This window comes from Anser brachyrhynchus (genome assembly GCF_964034855.1).
Source record: "Anser brachyrhynchus genome assembly, chromosome: 17".
In the NCBI taxonomy this organism is placed as follows: domain Eukaryota; kingdom Metazoa; phylum Chordata; class Aves; order Anseriformes; family Anatidae; genus Anser; species Anser brachyrhynchus.
In genome coordinates, this window is record NC_137710.1 from 16,175,042 (window position 1) to 16,192,902 (window position 17,861).

The following is a 17,861-nucleotide window of genomic DNA, read 5'->3' on the forward strand; positions in this document are numbered from 1 at the left end:
CCCAGAGCTAAATGTGTGTCAGGCAGAATCCCATACATTTTGAGAAACTTTTGTGGAGGAAGCAGAGGTAGCTAGCAGGCATGCAGCTACATCCAAAGTAGGGCCAACGTTGAGAGAGACGTAACGTGGAGGGGTCTTCAGCTGGTATTGACAAGCAGTTGTGTATTTGGAGCTAGCCCAGAAGTTTTGGAAAACAAGATGAGGGAAGGGAAGTGAAGGTACCCAGGCAGGTACCTCCGTCGGAAATTGGGCAAAGTTGTCAGGTACCTAGCCTGAAGCGATCTGAGGGCAGGATTCCAAAGTAAATCTGTATGTGGAGGTAGGCACAAGGTTTTGGCAAACCAGATCAGGCAGAGGCAAGAGAAGCCTCTTGGCATGCACCTCCGTCGAAAATTGGCCCAAGTTCTTGGGTACCAAGCCTGAAGGGTTCTGCGGACCGAATCCACAAGTCCCTCTCTCTCTGGAAGAGGCCAAAACATTTCAGAAAGTATGCCTGGGAGGAGGAACGGGTAGCTACTGGGCATGCGCATAATTCCCAATTTGGCCAAAATTCAGGTAGCTACCCCAGACGGGTACGGTGCTTTTATCAGGAACTGCCGCAGGGAGGCGAAACTTTTTCAAAAGTACAATGTGGCGGAGGCAACGTTAGCTAGCGGGCATGTACCAACCTCCAAAGTAGCCCAAATTCTCTGTTACCTAGCCCAGGGGAATCCGAGTTTAGGATCCCCAAAGAAAAAATCTTTCTTGGTGGAAGCCAAATCTTTTGCAGAAGCATGCCGAGGTGAGAAGGCAAGGGTAGCTACCAGGCATACAGTTATGCATAAACTTGGCCAAACTTGTGGTGTCCCTACCCTGAAGGGCTTTGCAGCTGGTACCCAGAGGTAAATCTCTCCCAGGAATAATCCCAAACATTTTGAGAACCTCTTGTGGAGGAAGCGATGGTTGCTAGCAGGCATGCAGCTACGTCCAAAGTAGGGCCAAGGTTGAGAGAGACGTAACGTGGAGGGGTCTTCAGCTGGTATTGAGAAGCAGTTGTGTATTTGGAGGTAGCCCAGAAGTTTTGGAAAACAAGATGAGCGAAGGGAAGTGAAGGTACCCAGGCAGGTACCTCGGTCCCAAATTGGGCAAAGTTGTCAGGTACCTACCCTGCAGCGATCTGAGGGCAGGATCCCAAAGTAAATCTGTATGTGGAGGTAGCCACAAGGTTTTGGCAAACCAGATCAGCCAGAGGCAAGAGAAGCCTCTTGGCATGCACCTCCGTCGAAAATTAGCCCAAGTTCTCGGGTACCTACCCTGAAGGGTTCTGCGGACCGAATTCACAAGTCCCTCTCTCCCTGGAAGAGGCCAAAACATTTCAGAAAGTATGCCTGGGAGGAGGAATGGGTAGCTACTGGGCATGCGCACAATTCCCAATTTGGCTAAAATTCAGGTAACTACCCCAGACGGGTACGCTGCTTTTATCCAGTACTGCCGCAGGGAGGCGAAACTTTTTCAAAAGTACAATCTGGCGGAGGGAAAGTATGCTACCGGGCATGTACCAACGTCCAAAATAGCCAAAATTCTGTTACCCAGCCCAGGGGAATCCGAGTTTAGGATCCCCAAAGAAAAAATCTCCGTTGGAGGAAGCCAAATCTTTTTTGTAGAAGCATGCCAAGGTGAGAAGGCAAGGGTAGCTACCAGGCATACAGTTATGCATAAACTTGGCCAAACTTGTGGTGTCCCTACCCTGAAGGGTTTTGCAGCTGGTCCCCAGAGCTAAATGTGTGTCAGGCAGAATCCCATACATTTTGAGAAACTTTTGTGGAGGAAGCAGAGGTAGCTAGCAGGCATGCAGCTACGTCCAAAGTAGGGCCAAAGTTGAGAGAGACGTAACGTGGAGGGGTCTTCAGCTGGTATTGACAAGCAGTTGTGTATTTGGAGCTAGCCCAGAAGTTTTGGAAAACAAGATGAGGGAAGGGAAGTGAAGGTACCCAGGCAGGTACCTCCGTCGGAAATTGGGCAAAGTTGTCAGGTACCTAGCCTGAAGCGATCTGAGGGCAGGATCCCAAAGTAAATCTGTATGTGGAGGTAGGCACAAGGTTTTGGCAAACCAGATCAGCCAGAGGCAAGAGAAGCCTCTTGGCATGCACCTCCGTCGAAAATTGGCCCAAGTTCTTGGGTACCAAGCCTGAAGGGTTCTGCGGACCGAATCCACAAGTCCCTCTCTCTCTGGAAGAGGCCAAAACATTTCAGAAAGTATGCCTGGGAGGAGGAACGGGTAGCTACTGGGCATGCGCATAATTCCCAATTTGGCCAAAATTCAGGTAGCTACCCCAGACGGGTACGGTGCTTTTATCAGGAACTGCCGCAGGGAGGCGAAACTTTTTCAAAAGTACAATGTGGCGGAGGCAACGTTAGCTAGCGGGCATGTACCAACCTCCAAAGTAGCCCAAATTCTCTGTTACCTAGCCCAGGGGAATCCGAGTTTAGGATCCCCAAAGAAAAAATCTTTCTTGGTGGAAGCCAAATCTTTTGCAGAACCATGCCGAGGTGAGAAGGCAAGGGTAGCTACCAGGCATACACTTCCCTGTAAACTTGGCCAAACTTGTGGTGTCCCTACCCTGAAGGGCTTTGCAGCTGGTAAATCTCTCTCAGGAATAATCCCAAACATTTTGAGAAGCTTTTGTGGAGGAAGCGATGGTAGCTAGCAGGCATGCAGCTACGTCCAAAGTAGGGCCAAAGTTGAGAGAGACGTAACGTGGAGGGGTCTTCAGCTGGTATTGACAAGCAGTTGTGTATTTGGAGCTAGCCCAGAAGTTTTGGAAAACAAGATGAGGGAAGGGAAGTGAAGGTACCCAGGCAGGTACCTCCGTCCCAAATTGGGCAAGGTTGTCAGGTACCTAGCCTGAAGCGATCTGAGGGCAGGATCCCAAAGTAAATCTGTATGTGGAGGTAGCCACAAGGTTTTGGCAAACCAGATCAGCCAGAGCCAAGAGAAGCCTCTTGGCATGCACCTCCGTCGAAAATTAGCCCAAGTTCTCGGGTACCTACCCTGAAGGGTTCTGCGGACCGAATTCACAAGTCCCTCTCTCCCTGGAAGAGGCCAAAACATTTCAGAAAGTATGCCTGGGAGGAGGAATGGGTAGCTACTGGGCATGCGCACAATTCCCAATTTGGCTAAAATTCAGGTAGCTACCCCAGACGGGTACGCTGCTTTTATCCAGTACTGCCGCAGGGAGGCGAAACTTTTTCAAAAGTACAATCTGGCGGAGGGAAAGTATGCTACCGGGCATGTACCAACGTCCAAAATAGCCAAAATTCTGTTACCCAGCCCAGGGGAATCCGAGTTTAGGATCCCCAAAGAAAAAATCTCCGTTGGAGGAAGCCAAATCTTTTTTCTAGAAGCATGCCAAGGTGAGAAGGCAAGGGTAGCTACCAGGCATACAGTTATGCATAAACTTGGCCAAACTTGTTGTGTCCCTACCCTGAAGGGCTTTGCAGCTGGTCCCCAGAGCTAAATGTATCTCAGGCAGAATCCCATACATTTTGAGAAGCTTTTGTGGAGGAAGCGATGGTTGCTAGGAGGCATGCAGCTACGTCCAAAGTAGGGCCAAGGTTGAGAGAGACGTAACGTGGAGGGGTCTTCAGCTGGTATTGACAAGCAGTTGTGTATTTGGAGCTAGCCCAGAAGTTTTGGAAAACAAGATGAGCGAAGGGAAGTGAAGGTACCCAGGCAGGTACCTCGGTCCCAAATTGGGCAAAGTTGTCAGGTACCTAGCCTGAAGGGTTCTGCGAACCAAATCCACAAGTCCCTCTCTCTCTGGAAGAGGCCAAAACATTTCAGAAAGTATGCCTGGGAAGAGGAACGGGTAGCTACAGGGCATGCACATAATTCCCAATTTGGCCAAAATTCAGGTAGCTATCCCAGACGGGTACGCTGCTTTTGTCCAGAACTGCCACAGGTAGGCAAAACTTTTTCAAAAGTACAATCTGGCGGAGGCAACGTTAACTAGCGGGCATGTACCAACCTCCAAAGTAGCCCAAATTCTCTGTCACCTAGCCCAGAGGTATCCGAGTTTAGGATCCCCAAAGAAAAAATCTCTGTTGGAGGAAGCCAAATCTTTTTTCTAGAAGCATGCCGAGGTGAGAAGGCAAGGGTAGCTACCAGGCATACAGTTATGCATAAACTTGGCCAAACTTGTGGTGTCCCTACCCTGAAGGGATTTGCAGCTGGTCCCCAGAGCTAAATGTGTCTCAGGGAGAATCCCATACATTTTGAGAAGCTTTTGTGGAGGAAGCGATGGTTGCTAGGAGGCATGCAGCTACGTCCAAAGTAGGGCCAAAGTTGAGAGAGACGTAAGGTGGAGGGGTCTTCAGCTGGTATTGACAAGCAGTTGTGTATTTGGAGCTAGCCCAGAAGTTTTGGAAAACAAGATGAGCGAAGGGAAGTGAAGGTACCCAGGCAGGTACCTCCGTCGGAAATTGGGCAAGGTTGTCAGGTACCTAGCCTGAAGCGATCTGAGGGCAGGATCCCAAAGTAAATCTGTATGTGGAGGTAGGCACAAGGTTTTGGCAAACCAGATCAGGCAGAGGCAAGAGAAGTCTCTTGGCATGCACCTCCGTCGAAAATTGGCCAAAGTTCTCGGGTACCTATCCTGAAGGATTCTGCGGACCGAATTCACAAGTCCCTCTCTCCCTGGAAGAGGCCAAAACATTTCAGAAAGTATGCCTGGGAGGAGGAATGGGTAGCTACTGGGCATGCGCATAATTCCCAATTTGGCTAAAATTCAGGTAGCTACCCCAGACGGGTACGCTGCTTTTATCCAGTACTGCCGCAGGGAGGCGAAACTTTTTCAAAAGTACAATCTGGCGGAGGGAAAGTATGCTACCGGGCATGTACCAACGTCCAAAATAGCCAAAATTCTGTTACCCAGCCCAGGGGAATCCGAGTTTAGGATCCCCAAAGAAAAAATCTCCGTTGGAGGAAGCCAAATCTTTTTTGTAGAAGCATGCCAAGGTGAGAAGGCAAGGGTAACTACCAGGCATACAGTTATGCATAAACTTGGCCAAACTTGTGGTGTCCCTACCCTGAAGGGATTAGCAGCTGGTCCCCAGAGCTAAATGTGTGTCAGGCAGAATCCCATACATTTTGAGAAGCTTTTGTGGAGGAAGCGATGGTTGCTAGGAGGCATGCAGCTACGTCCAAAGTAGGGCCAAGGTTGAGAGAGACATAACGTGGAGGGGTCTTCAGCTGGTATTGACAAGCAGTTGTGTATTTGGAGCTAGCCCAGAAGTTTTGGAAAACAAGATGAGCGAAGGGAAGTGAAGGTATCCAGGCAGGTACCTCCGTCGGAAATTGGGCAAAGTTGTCAGGTACCTAGCCTGAAGCGATCTGAGGGCAGGATCCCAAAGTAAATCTGTATGTGGAGGTAGGCACAAGGTTTTGGCAAACCAGATCAGGCAGAGGCAAGAGAAGCCTCTTGGCATGCACCTCCGTCGAAAATTGTCCCAAGTTCTCAGCTACCTATCCTGAAGGGTTCTGCGGACCGAATCCACAAGTCCCTCTCTCTCTGGAAGAGGCCAAAACATTTCAGAAAGTATGCCTGGGAGGAGGAACGGGTAGCTACTGGGCATGCGCATAATTCCCAATTTGGGCAAAATTCAGGTAGCTACCCTAGACGGGTACGGTGCTTTTGTCCAGAACTTCCGCAGGGAGGCAAAACTTTTTCAAAAGTACAATGTGGCGGAGGCAAAGGTAGCTAGCGGGCATGTAAAAACCTCCAAAGTAGCCCAAATTCTCTGTTACCTAGCCCAGGGGAATCCGAGTTTAGGATCCCCAAAGGAAAAATCTCTGTTGGAGGAAACCAAATCTTTTGCAGAAGCATGCTGAGGTGAGAAGGCAAGGGTAGCTACCAGGCATACAGTTATGCATAAACTTGGCCAAACTTGTGGTGTCCCTACCCTGAAGGGCTTTGCAGCTGGTTCCCAGAGCTAAATGTGTCTCAGGCAGAATCCCATACATTTTGAGAGACTTTTGTGGAGGAAGAAAGGTAGCTAGCAGGCATGCAGCTACGTCCAAAGTAGGGCCAAAGTTGAGAGAGACGTAACGTGGAGGGGTCTTCAGCTGGTATTGACAAGCAGTTGTGTATTTGGAGCTAGCCCAAAAGTTTTGGAAAACAAGATGAGGGAAGGGAAGTGAAGGTATCCAGGCAGGTACCTCCGTCGGAAATTGGGCAAAGTTGTCAGGTACCTAGCCTGAAGCGATCTGAGGGCAGGATCCCAAAGTAAATCTGTATGTGGAGGTAGCCACAAGGTTTTGGCAAACCAGATCAGGCAGAGGCAAGAGAAGCCTCTTGGCATGCACCTCCGTCGAAAATTGGCCCAAGTTCTTGGGTACCAAGCCTGAAGGGTTCTGCGGACCAAATCCACAAGTCCCTCTCTCTCTGGAAGAGGCCAAAACATTTCAGAAAGTATGCCTGGGAGGAGGAACGGGTAGCTACTGGGCATGCACATAATTCCCAATTTGGCCAAAATTCAGGTAACTACCCCAGACGGGTACGCTGCTTTTGTCCAGAACTGCTGCAGGGAGGCGAAACTTTTTCAAAAGTACAATGTGGCGGAGTCAAAGGTAGCTAGCGGGCATGTAAAAACCTCCAAAGTAGCCCAAATTCTCTGTTACCTAGCCCAGGGGAATCCGAGTTTAGGATCCCCAAAGAAAAAATCTCTGTTGGAGGAAGCCAAATCTTTTTTCTAGAAGCATGCCAAGGTGAGAAGGCAAGGGTAGCTACCAGGCATACAGTTATGCATAAACTTGGCCAAACTTGTGGTGTGCCTACCCTGAAGGGCTTTGCATCTGGTCCCCAGAGCTAAATGTGTGTCAGGCAGAATCCCATACATTTTGAGAAGCTTTTGTGGAGGAAGCAGAGGTATCTAGCAGGCATGCAGCTACGTCCAAAGTAGGGCCAAAGTTGAGAGAGACGTAACGTGGAGGGGTCTTCAGCTGGTATTGACAAGCAGTTGTGTATTTGGAGCTAGCCCAGAAGTTTTGGAAAACAAGATGAGCGAAGGGAAGTGAAGGTACCCAGGCAGGTATCTCCATCCCAAATTGGGCAAAGTTGTCAGGTACCTAGCCTGAAGCGATCTGAGGGCAGGATCCCAAAGTAAATCTGTATGTGGAGGTAGCCACAAGGTTTTGGCAAACCAGATCAGGCAGAGGCAAGAGAATCCCCTTGGCATGGAACTCCCTCCAAAATTGGCCCAAGTTCTCAGGTACCTAGCCTGAAGGGTTCTGCGGACCGAATCCACAAGTCCCTCTCTCTCTGGAAGAGGCCAAAACATTTCAGAAAGTATGCCTGGGAGGAGGAACGGGTAGCTACTGGGCATGCGCATAATTCCCAATTTGTCCAAAATTCAGGTAGCTACCCTAGACGGGTACGGTGCTTTTGTCCAGAACTGCTGCAGGGAGGCGAAACTTTTTCAAAAGTACAATCTGGCGGAGGGAAAGTATGCTACCGGGCATGTACCAACGTCCAAAATTGCCAAAATTCTGTTACCCAGCCCAGGGGAATCCGAGTTTAGGATCCCCAAAGGAAAAATCTCTGTTGGAGGAAACCAAATCTTTTGCAGAAGCATGCCGAGGTGAGAAGGCAAGGGTAGCTACCAGGCATACAGTTATGCATAAACTTGGCCAAACTTGTGGTGTCCCTACCCTGAAGGGCTTTGCAGCTGGTACCCAGAGTTAAATCTCTCCCAGGAATAATCCCAAACATTTTGAGAAGCTTTTGTGGAGGAAGCGATGGTTGCTAGGAGGCATGCAGCTACGTCCAAAGTAGGGCCAAAGTTGAGAGAGACGTAACGTGGAGGGGTCTTCAGCTGGTATTGACAAGCGTTTGTGTATTTGGGGCTAGCCCAGAAGTTTTGGAAAACAAGATGAGGGAAGGGAAGTGAAGGTACCCAGGCAGGTACCTCCATCCGAAATTGGGCAAAGTTGTCAGGTAACTAGTCTGAAGCGATCTGAGGGCAGGATCCCAAAGTAAATCTGTATGTGGCGGTAGGCACAAGGTTTTGGCAAACCAGATCAGGCAGAGGCAAGAGAAGCCTCTTGGCATGCACCTCCGTCGAAAATTGGCCCAAGTTCTTGGGTAACTATCCTGAAGGGTTCTGCGGACCGAATCCACAAGTCCCTCTCTCCCTGGAAGAGGCCAAAACATTTCAGAAAGTATGCCTGGGAGGAGGAACGGGTAGCTACTGGGCATGCACATAATTCCCAATTTGGCCAAAATTCAGGTAGCTACCCTAGACGGGTACGGTGCTTTTATCAGGAACTGCCGCAGGGAGGCGAAACTTTTTCAAAAGTACAATGTGGCGGAGGCAAAGGTAGCTAGCGGGCATGTACCAACCTCCAAAGTAGCCCAAATTCTCTGTTACCTAGCCCAGGGGAATCCGAGTTTAGGATCCCCAAAGAAAAAATCTTTCTTGGAGGAAGCCAAATCTTTTGCAGAAGCATGCCGAGGTGAGAAGGCAAGGGTAGCTACCAGGCATACACTTCCCTGTAAACTTGGCCAAACTTGTGGTGTCCCTACCCTGAAGGGCTTTGCAGCTGGTAAATCTCTCTCAGGAATAATCCCAAACATTTTGAGAAGCTTTTGTGGAGGAAGCGATGGTTGCTAGTAGGCATGCAGCTACGTCCAAAGTAGGGCCAAAGTTGAGAGAGACGTAACGTGGAGGGGTCTTCAGCTGGTATTGACAAGCAGTTGTTTATTTGGAGCTAGCCCAAAAGTTTTGGAAAACAAGATGAGCGAAGGGAAGTGAAGGTACCCAGGCAGGTACCTCCGTCGGAAATTGGGCAAAGTTGTCAGGTACCTAGCCTGAAGCGATCTGAGGGCAGGATCCCAAAGTAAATCTGTATGTGGAGGTAGCCACAAGGTTTTGGCAAACCAGATCAGGCAGAGGCAAGAGAAGCCTCTTGGCATGCACCTCCGTCGAAAATTGGCCCAAGTTCTCAGGTACCCATCCTGAAGGGTTCTGCGGACCGAATCCACAAGTCCCTCTCTCTCTGGAAGAGGCCAAAACATTTCAGAAAGTATGCCTGGGAGGAGGAACGGGTAGCTACTGGGCATGCGCATAATTCCCAATTTGTCCAAAATTCAGGTAGCTACCCCAGACGGGTACGCTGCTTTTGTCCAGAACTGCTGCAGGGAGGCGAAACTTTCTCAAAAGTACAATGTGGTGGAGGCAAAGGTAGCTAGCGGGCATGTAAAAACCTCCAAAGTAGCCCAAATTCTCTGTTACCTAGCCCAGAGTTATCCGAGTTTAGGATCCGCAAAGGAAAAATCTCTGTTGGAGGAAGCCAAATCTTTTGCAGAAGTATGCCGAGGTGAGAAGGCAAGGGTAGCTACCAGGCATACAGTTATGCATAAACTTGGCCAAACTTGTGGTGTCCCTACCCTGAAGGGCTTTGCAGCTGGTTCCCAGAGCTAAATGTGTCTCAGGCAGAATCCCATACATTTTGAGAGACTTTTGTGGAGGAAGAAAGGTAGCTAGCAGGCATGCAGCTACGTCCAAAGTAGGGCCAAAGTTGAGAGAGACGTAACGTGGAGGGGTCTTCAGCTGGTATTGACAAGCAGTTGTGTATTTGGAGCTAGCCCAAAAGTTTTGGAAAACAAGATGAGCGAAGGGAAGTGAAGGTATCCAGGCAGGTACCTCCGTCGGAAATTGGGCAAAGTTGTCAGGTACCTAGCCTGAAGCGATCTGAGGGCAGGATTCCAAAGTAAATCTGTATGTGGAGGTAGCCACAAGGTTTTGGCAAACCAGATCAGGCAGAGGCAAGAGAAGCCTCTTGGCATGCACCTCCGTCGAAAATTGGCCCAAGTTCTCAGGTACCTATCCTGAAGGGTTCTGCGGACCAAATCCACAAGTCCCTCTCTCTCTGGAAGAGGCCAAAACATTTCAGAAAGTATGCCTGGGAGGAGGAACGGGTAGCTACTGGGCATGCACATAATTCCCAATTTGGCCAAAATTCAGGTAACTACCCCAGACGGGTACGCTGCTTTTGTCCAGAACTGCTGCAGGGAGGCGAAACTTTTTCAAAAGTACAATGTGGCGGAGTCAAAGGTAGCTAAGGAATAATCACAAAGATTTTGAGAAGCTTTTGTGGAGGAAGCGATGGTTGCTAGCAGGCATGCAGCTACGTCCAAAGTAGGGCCAAGGTTGAGAGAGACGTAACGTGGAGGGGTCTTCAGCTGGTATTGACAAGCAGTTGTGTATTTGGAGCTAGCCCAGAAGTTTTGGAAAACAAGATGAGCGAAGGGAAGTGAAGGTACCCAGGCAGGTACCTCCGTCGGAAATTGGGCAAAGTTGTCAGGTACCTAGCCTGAAGCGATCTGAGGGCAGGAACCCAAAGTAAATCAGTATGTGGAGGTAGCCACAATGTTTTGGTAACCAAGATAAGCGGGAGGCAAGAGAAGCCTCTTGGCATGCACCTCCGTCCCAAACTGGGCAAAGTTCTCAGGTACCTAGCCTGAAGGGTTCTGCGGACCAAATCCACAAGTCCCTCTCTCTCTGGAAGAGGCCCAAAACATTTCAGAAAGTATGCCTGGGAGGAGGAACGGGTAGCTACTGGGCATGCACATAATTCCCAATTTGGCCAAAATTGCGGTATCTACCCCAGACGGGTACGCTGCTTTTGTCCAGAACTGCCGCAGGGAGGCAAAACCTTTTCAAAAGTACAATCTGGCAGAGGCAAAAGTAGCTAGCGGGCATGTACCAACCTCCCAAGTAGCCCAAATTCTGTTACCTAGCTCACGGGAATCCGAGTTTAGGATCCCCAAAGAAAAAATCTCTGTTGGAGGAAGCCAAATCTTTTGCAGAAGCATGCCGAGGTGAGAAGGCAAGGGTAGCTACCAGGCATACAGTTATGCATAAACTTGGCCAAACTTGTGGTGTCCCTATCCTGAAGGGCTTTGCAGCTGGTTCCCAGAGCTAAATGTGTCTCAGGCAGAATCCCATACATTTTGAGAGACTTTTGTGGAGGAAGAAAGGTAGCTAGCAGGCATGCAGCTACGTCCAAAGTAGGGCCAAAGTTGAGAGAGACGTAACGTGGAGGGGTCTTCAGCTGGTATTGACAAGCAGTTGTTTATTTGGAGGTAGCCCAGAAGTTTTGGAAAACAAGATGAGGGAAGGGAAGTGAAGGTACCCAGGCAGGTACCTCGGTCCCAAATTGGGCAAAGTTGTCAGGTACCTAGCCTGAAGCGATCTGAGGGCAGGATCCCAAAGAGAAACTGTATGTGGAGGTAGCCACAAAGTTTTGGCAACCAAGATAAACGGGAGGCAAGAGAAGCCTTTTCTCATGCACCTCCGTCCCAAATTGGCCCAAGTTCTCAGGTACCTAGCCTGAAGGGTTCTGCGGACCGAATCCACAAGTCCCTCTCTCTCTGGAAGAGGCCAAAACATTTCAGAAAGTATGCCTGGGAGGAGGAACGGGTAGCTACTGGGCATGCACATAATTCCCAATTTGGCCAAAATTCAGGTAACTACCCCAGACGGGTACGCTGCTTTTGTCCAGAACTACTGCAGGGAGGCGAAACTTTTTCAAAAGTACAATGTGGCGGAGTCAAAGGTAGCTAAGGAATAATCACAAAGATTTTGAGAAGCTTTTGTGGAGGAAGCGATGGTTGCTAGCAGGCATGCAGCTACGTCCAAAGTAGGGCCAAGGTTGAGAGAGACGTAACGTGGAGGGGTCTTCAGCTGGTATTGACAAGCAGTTGTGTATTTGGAGCTAGCCCAGAAGTTTTGGAAAACAAGATGAGCGAAGGGAAGTGAAGGTACCCAGGCAGGTACCTCCGTCGGAAATTGGGCAAAGTTGTCAGGTACCTAGCCTGAAGCGATCTGAGGGCAGGAACCCAAAGTAAATCAGTATGTGGAGGTAGCCACAATGTTTTGGTAACCAAGATAAGCGGGAGGCAAGAGAAGCCTCTTGGCATGCACCTCCGTCCCAAACTGGGCAAAGTTCTCAGGTACCTAGCCTGAAGGGTTCTGCGGACCAAATCCACAAGTCCCTCTCTCTCTGGAAGAGGCCCAAAATATTTCAGAAAGTATGCCTGGGAGGAGGAACGGGTAGCTACTGGGCATGCACATAATTCCCAATTTGGCCAAAATTGCGGTATCTACCCCAGACGGGTACGCTGCTTTTGTCCAGAACTGCCGCAGGGAGGCAAAACCTTTTCAAAAGTACAATCTGGCAGAGGCAAAAGTAGCTAGCGGGCATGTACCAACCTCCCAAGTAGCCCAAATTCTGTTACCTAGCTCACGGGAATCCGAGTTTAGGATCCCCAAAGAAAAAATCTCTGTTGGAGGAAGCCAAATCTTTTGCAGAAGCATGCCGAGGTGAGAAGGCAAGGGTAGCTACCAGGCATACAGTTATGCATAAACTTGGCCAAACTTGTGGTGTCCCTATCCTGAAGGGCTTTGCAGCTGGTTCCCAGAGCTAAATGTGTCTCAGGCAGAATCCCATACATTTTGAGAGACTTTTGTGGAGGAAGAAAGGTAGCTAGCAGGCATGCAGCTACGTCCAAAGTAGGGCCAAAGTTGAGAGAGACGTAACGTGGAGGGGTCTTCAGCTGGTATTGACAAGCAGTTGTTTATTTGGAGGTAGCCCAGAAGTTTTGGAAAACAAGATGAGGGAAGGGAAGTGAAGGTACCCAGGCAGGTACCTCGGTCCCAAATTGGGCAAAGTTGTCAGGTACCTAGCCTGAAGCGATCTGAGGGCAGGATCCCAAAGAGAAACTGTATGTGGAGGTAGCCACAAAGTTTTGGCAACCAAGATAAACGGGAGGCAAGAGAAGCCTTTTCTCATGCACCTCCGTCCCAAATTGGCCCAAGTTCTCAGGTACCTAGCCTGAAGGGTTCTGCGGACCGAATCCACAAGTCCCTCTCTCTCTGGAAGAGGCCAAAACATTTCAGAAAGTATGCCTGGGAGGAGGAACGGGTAGCTACTGGGCATGCACATAATTCCCAATTTGGCCAAAATTCAGGTAACTACCCCAGACGGGTACGCTGCTTTTGTCCAGAACTGCTGCAGGGAGGCGAAACTTTTTCAAAAGTACAATGTGGCGGAGTCAAAGGTAGCTAAGGAATAATCACAAAGATTTTGAGAAGCTTTTGTGGAGGAAGCGATGGTTGCTAGCAGGCATGCAGCTACGTCCAAAGTAGGGCCAAGGTTGAGAGAGACGTAACGTGGAGGGGTCTTCAGCTGGTATTGACAAGCAGTTGTGTATTTGGAGCTAGCCCAGAAGTTTTGGAAAACAAGATGAGCGAAGGGAAGTGAAGGTACCCAGGCAGGTACCTCCGTCGGAAATTGGGCAAAGTTGTCAGGTACCTAGCCTGAAGCGATCTGAGGGCAGGAACCCAAAGTAAATCAGTATGTGGAGGTAGCCACAATGTTTTGGTAACCAAGATAAGCGGGAGGCAAGAGAAGCCTCTTGGCATGCACCTCCGTCCCAAACTGGGCAAAGTTCTCAGGTACCTAGCCTGAAGGGTTCTGCGGACCAAATCCACAAGTCCCTCTCTCTCTGGAAGAGGCCCAAAATATTTCAGAAAGTATGCCTGGGAGGAGGAACGGGTAGCTACTGGGCATGCACATAATTCCCAATTTGGCCAAAATTGCGGTATCTACCCCAGACGGGTACGCTGCTTTTGTCCAGAACTGCCGCAGGGAGGCAAAACCTTTTCAAAAGTACAATCTGGCAGAGGCAAAAGTAGCTAGCGGGCATGTACCAACCTCCAAAGTAGCCCAAATTCTGTTACCTAGCTCACGGGAATCCGAGTTTAGGATCCCCAAAGAAAAAATCTCTGTTGGAGGAAGCCAAATCTTTTGCAGAAGCATGCCGAGGTGAGAAGGCAAGGGTAGCTACCAGGCATACAGTTATGCATAAACTTGGCCAAACTTGTGGTGTCCCTATCCTGAAGGGCTTTGCAGCTGGTTCCCAGAGCTAAATGTGTCTCAGGCAGAATCCCATACATTTTGAGAGACTTTTGTGGAGGAAGAAAGGTAGCTAGCAGGCATGCAGCTACGTCCAAAGTAGGGCCAAAGTTGAGAGAGACGTAACGTGGAGGGGTCTTCAGCTGGTATTGACAAGCAGTTGTTTATTTGGAGGTAGCCCAGAAGTTTTGGAAAACAAGATGAGGGAAGGGAAGTGAAGGTACCCAGGCAGGTACCTCGGTCCCAAATTGGGCAAAGTTGTCAGGTACCTAGCCTGAAGCGATCTGAGGGCAGGAACCCAAAGTAAATCTGTATGTGGAGGTAGGCACAAGGTTTTGGCAAACCAGATCAGGCAGGGGCAAGAGAAGCCTCTTGGCATGCACCTCCGTCGAAAATTGGGCAAAGTTCTCAGGTACCTAGCCTGAAGGGTTCTGCGGACCGAATCCACAAGTCCCTCTCTCTCTGGAAGAGGCCAAAACATTTCAGAAAGTATGCCTGGGAGGAGGAACGGGTAGCTACTGGGCATGCACATAATTCCCAATTTGGCCAAAATTCAGGTAGCTACCCCAGACGTGTACGCTGCTTTTGTCCAGAACTGCCGAAGGGAGGCAAAATTTTTTCAAAAGTACAATCTGGCGGAGGCAAAGTATGCTACCGGGCATGTAGCAACCTCCAAAGTAGCCCAAATTCTCTGTTACCTAGCCCAGAGGTATCCGAGTTTAGGATCCCCAAAAAAAAATCTCTGTTGGAGGAAGCCAAATTTTTTTTATAGAAGCATGCCGAGGTGAGAAGGCAAGGGTAGCTACCAGGCATACAGTTATGCATAGACTTGGCCAAACTTGTGGTGTCCCTAATGTTAGTGTTGGGGAGAATCGAATGGATGTTTTATAATTAAGCATTGCCAAATGTACTTACATTATCAATTAATCTATGTACACTGGAAACTTAGGGAGTACACTGAACATTTAAAGGAATCGTTGAAGGGGAACCCTGGGAGGGAACAGGTACAACCTGACCTTGGATAAGGGCCTGGAAATGCTGAAATGAGTTGAAGCAGAACCAAGGAGCGGAGGGAGCATGCGTCGAGTGAGAAAGGTGAAAAGTTTAGCGGAGAGGAAGACTCCTTACTTCATCTGGACGACCACCTGGACGACCACCAGAGTGCGCCACACATGTGCAAAGGGGAGGGGAGCTAATTAGAATGGAATGCGAGGCTGATGTTGCAACCTGTAATGAATATGTATACCTTACGTAATGTTGGATGTATAAATAATGGCTGGGAAGTAACGGGACTTGAAGCCAGATTTGGGCACCTGCCCCGGCTTCCAGCGCTGAATAAAGCACCTTCATATAATCACTTGGTGGTTATGTGGTTGCTACGCTAACACTACCCTGAAGGGCTTTGCAGCTGGTACCCAGAGCCAAATGTGTCTCAGGCAGAATCCCATACATTTTGAGAAGCTTTTGTGGAGGAAGCAAAGGTAGCTAGCAGGCATGCAGCTACGTCCAAAGTAGGGCCAAAGTTGAGAGAGACGTAACGTGGAGGGGTCTTCAGCTGGTATTGACATGCAGTTGTATATTTGAGCAAGCCCAGAAGTTTTGGAAAACAAGATGAGCGAAGGGAAGTGAAGGTACCCAGGCAGGTACCTCCATCGGAAATTGGGCAAAGTTGTCAGGTACCTAGCCTGAAGCGATCTGAGGGCAGGATCCCAAAGTAAATCTGTATGTGGAGGTAGCCACAAGGTTTTGGCAAACCAGATCAGGCAGAGGCAAGAGAAGCCTCTTGGCATGCACCTCCGTCGAAAATTGTCCCAAGTTCTCAGGTACCTATCCTGAAGGGTTCTGCGGACCGAATCCACAAGTCCCTCTCTCTCTGGAAGAGGCCAAAACATTTCAGAAAGTATGCCTGGGAGGAGGAACGGGTAGCTACTGGGCATGCACATAATTCCCAATTTGGCCAAAATTCAGGTAGCTACCCCAGACGGGTACGCTGCTTTTGTCCAGAACAGCCGCAGGGAGGCGAAACGTTTTCAAAAGTACAATCTGGCAGTGGCAATGTATGCTAGCGGGCATGTAAAAACCTCCAAATTAGCCCAAATTCTCTGTTACCTAGCCCAGAGTTATCCGAGTTTAGGATCCCCAAAAAAAAATCTCTGTTGGAGGAAGCCAAATCTTTTGCAGAAACACGCCAAGGTGAGAAGGCAAGGGTAGCTACCAGGCATACACTTCCCTGTAAACTTGGCCAAACTTGTGGTGTCCCTACCCTGAAGGGCTTTGCAGCTGGTACCCAGAGCTAAATGTGTCTCAGGCAGAATCCCAAACATTTTGAGAAGCTTTTGTGGAGGAAGCGATGGTTGCTAGCAGGCATGCAGCTACGTCCAAAGTAGGGCCAAAGTTGAGAGAGACGTAACATGGAGGGGTCTTCAGCTGGTATTGACAAGCAGTTGTGTATTTGGAGCTAGCCCAGAAGTTTTGGAAAACAAGATGAGCGAAGGGAAGTGAAGGTACCCAGGCAGGTACCTCCGTCGGAAATTGGGCAAAGTTGTCAGGTACCTAGCCTGAAGCGATCTGAGGGCAGGATCCCAAAGTAAATCTGTATGTGGAGGTAGCCACAAGGTGTTGGCAAACCAGATCTGCCAGCTGTGTGGCATCCAGGGCAGCATTGATAGCACAGGCAGTTTGCATGTCTTCTTGGAGACTAGCAAAGTGTGTCTTTATGCTGTCTGGGAGGCTACAGCAAAGGGGGAGTTAAACTTGCCAGATCAATGAGGGCTAGCCTTGGGGATCTCCGTGAGATCCTTCTCCTGCATTGCTTGTATGCAGGCTGGTTTTTGAACAGATGCAGCCAAATGGGAGAACCCTGAGGTCTTCATGACAAGGGATTGTCCTCCTTCTTCTGGGTCTATTCCACTGACCCGATAGGCAGCTAAAATGAATCTATGCCCCTAACCCAATAGGCAGTTAATATGTTTATTTAACGTATAAATGCTATCACAGGTATTCCTCACCAAAGTGAAGGTGAAGGTGCAGAGCTTACCAAGGAGGTGTCCCTGTTAGCGTAGCAACCACATAACCACCAAGTGATTATATGAAGGTGCTTTATCCAGCGCTGGAAGCCGGGGCAGGTGCCCAAATCTGGCTTCAAGTCCCGTTACTTCCCAGCCGTTATTTATACATACAATATTGCGTCAGGTATACATATTCATTACAGGTTGCAACATCAGCCTCGCATTCCATTCTAATTAGCTCCCCTCCCCTTTGCACATGCGTGGCGCACTCTGGTGGTCGTCCAGGTGGTCGTCCAGATGAAGTAAGGAGTCTTCCTCTTCACTAAACTTTTCACCTTTCTACTCGACGCATGCTCCCTCCGCTCCTTGGTTCTGCTTCAACTCATTTCAGCATTTCCAGGCCCTTATCCAAGGTCAGGTTGTACCTGTTCCCTCCCAGGGTTCCCCTTCAATGATTCCTTTAAATGTTCAGTGTACTCCCTAAGTTTCCAGTGTACATAGATTAATTGATAATGTAAGTACATTTGGCAATGCTTAATTATACTGTATGTCCCATTACCTAAGAGACATTAGTAAAACATCCATTCGATTCTCCCCAACACTAACATCCCTGTCTTGGTGGAGAAGGAGCACAGAACATCGACTGCCTCTTGTAGGTTTTGAATTTTTCTTCTCCCCCCCAACCCCCCAGCTCTCCCTTTTTTCCTCACTCTAGGGTTTTGCTGTCATTAACTTTTTTACCACTACCTCCTAACACTTTTATATCCTAAGCTTATCTGTCCCACCCTGGGATGACAATGAGCATATTTTGGGCAAAAAGTTGCGTATTTTAGTCTTCTATGTTTAGCATGTACTTCCTTAATCTCATTATCTCCTTAAGAGTTAACTTGAATGTT

General features: G+C 49.0%; 1 protein-coding gene and 1 long non-coding RNA gene across 5 annotated transcripts in view; one reads left to right on the forward strand and one right to left on the reverse strand.

The window, feature by feature from the left end:
- MAJIN (membrane anchored junction protein) overlaps window positions 1-17,861 on the forward strand; it is a 121,273-nt gene that overhangs the window by 77,792 nt on the left and 25,620 nt on the right. The gene's annotated exons all lie outside the window — the stretch shown is intronic.
- Window positions 375-7,928, reverse strand: LOC308179452. 4 transcript variants are annotated; one of them, XR_013940377.1, is made up of 3 exons: window positions 5,684-7,928; window positions 1,569-3,932; window positions 375-696 (listed from the first exon to the last, which is right to left on the reverse strand). It is a non-coding gene; the product is annotated as an uncharacterized lncRNA (long non-coding RNA). The 4 variants fall into 4 exon arrangements; XR_013940378.1 differs by having other exon boundaries at window positions 1,569-4,629; window positions 5,504-7,928; XR_013940379.1 differs by having other exon boundaries at window positions 1,569-2,444; window positions 3,307-7,928.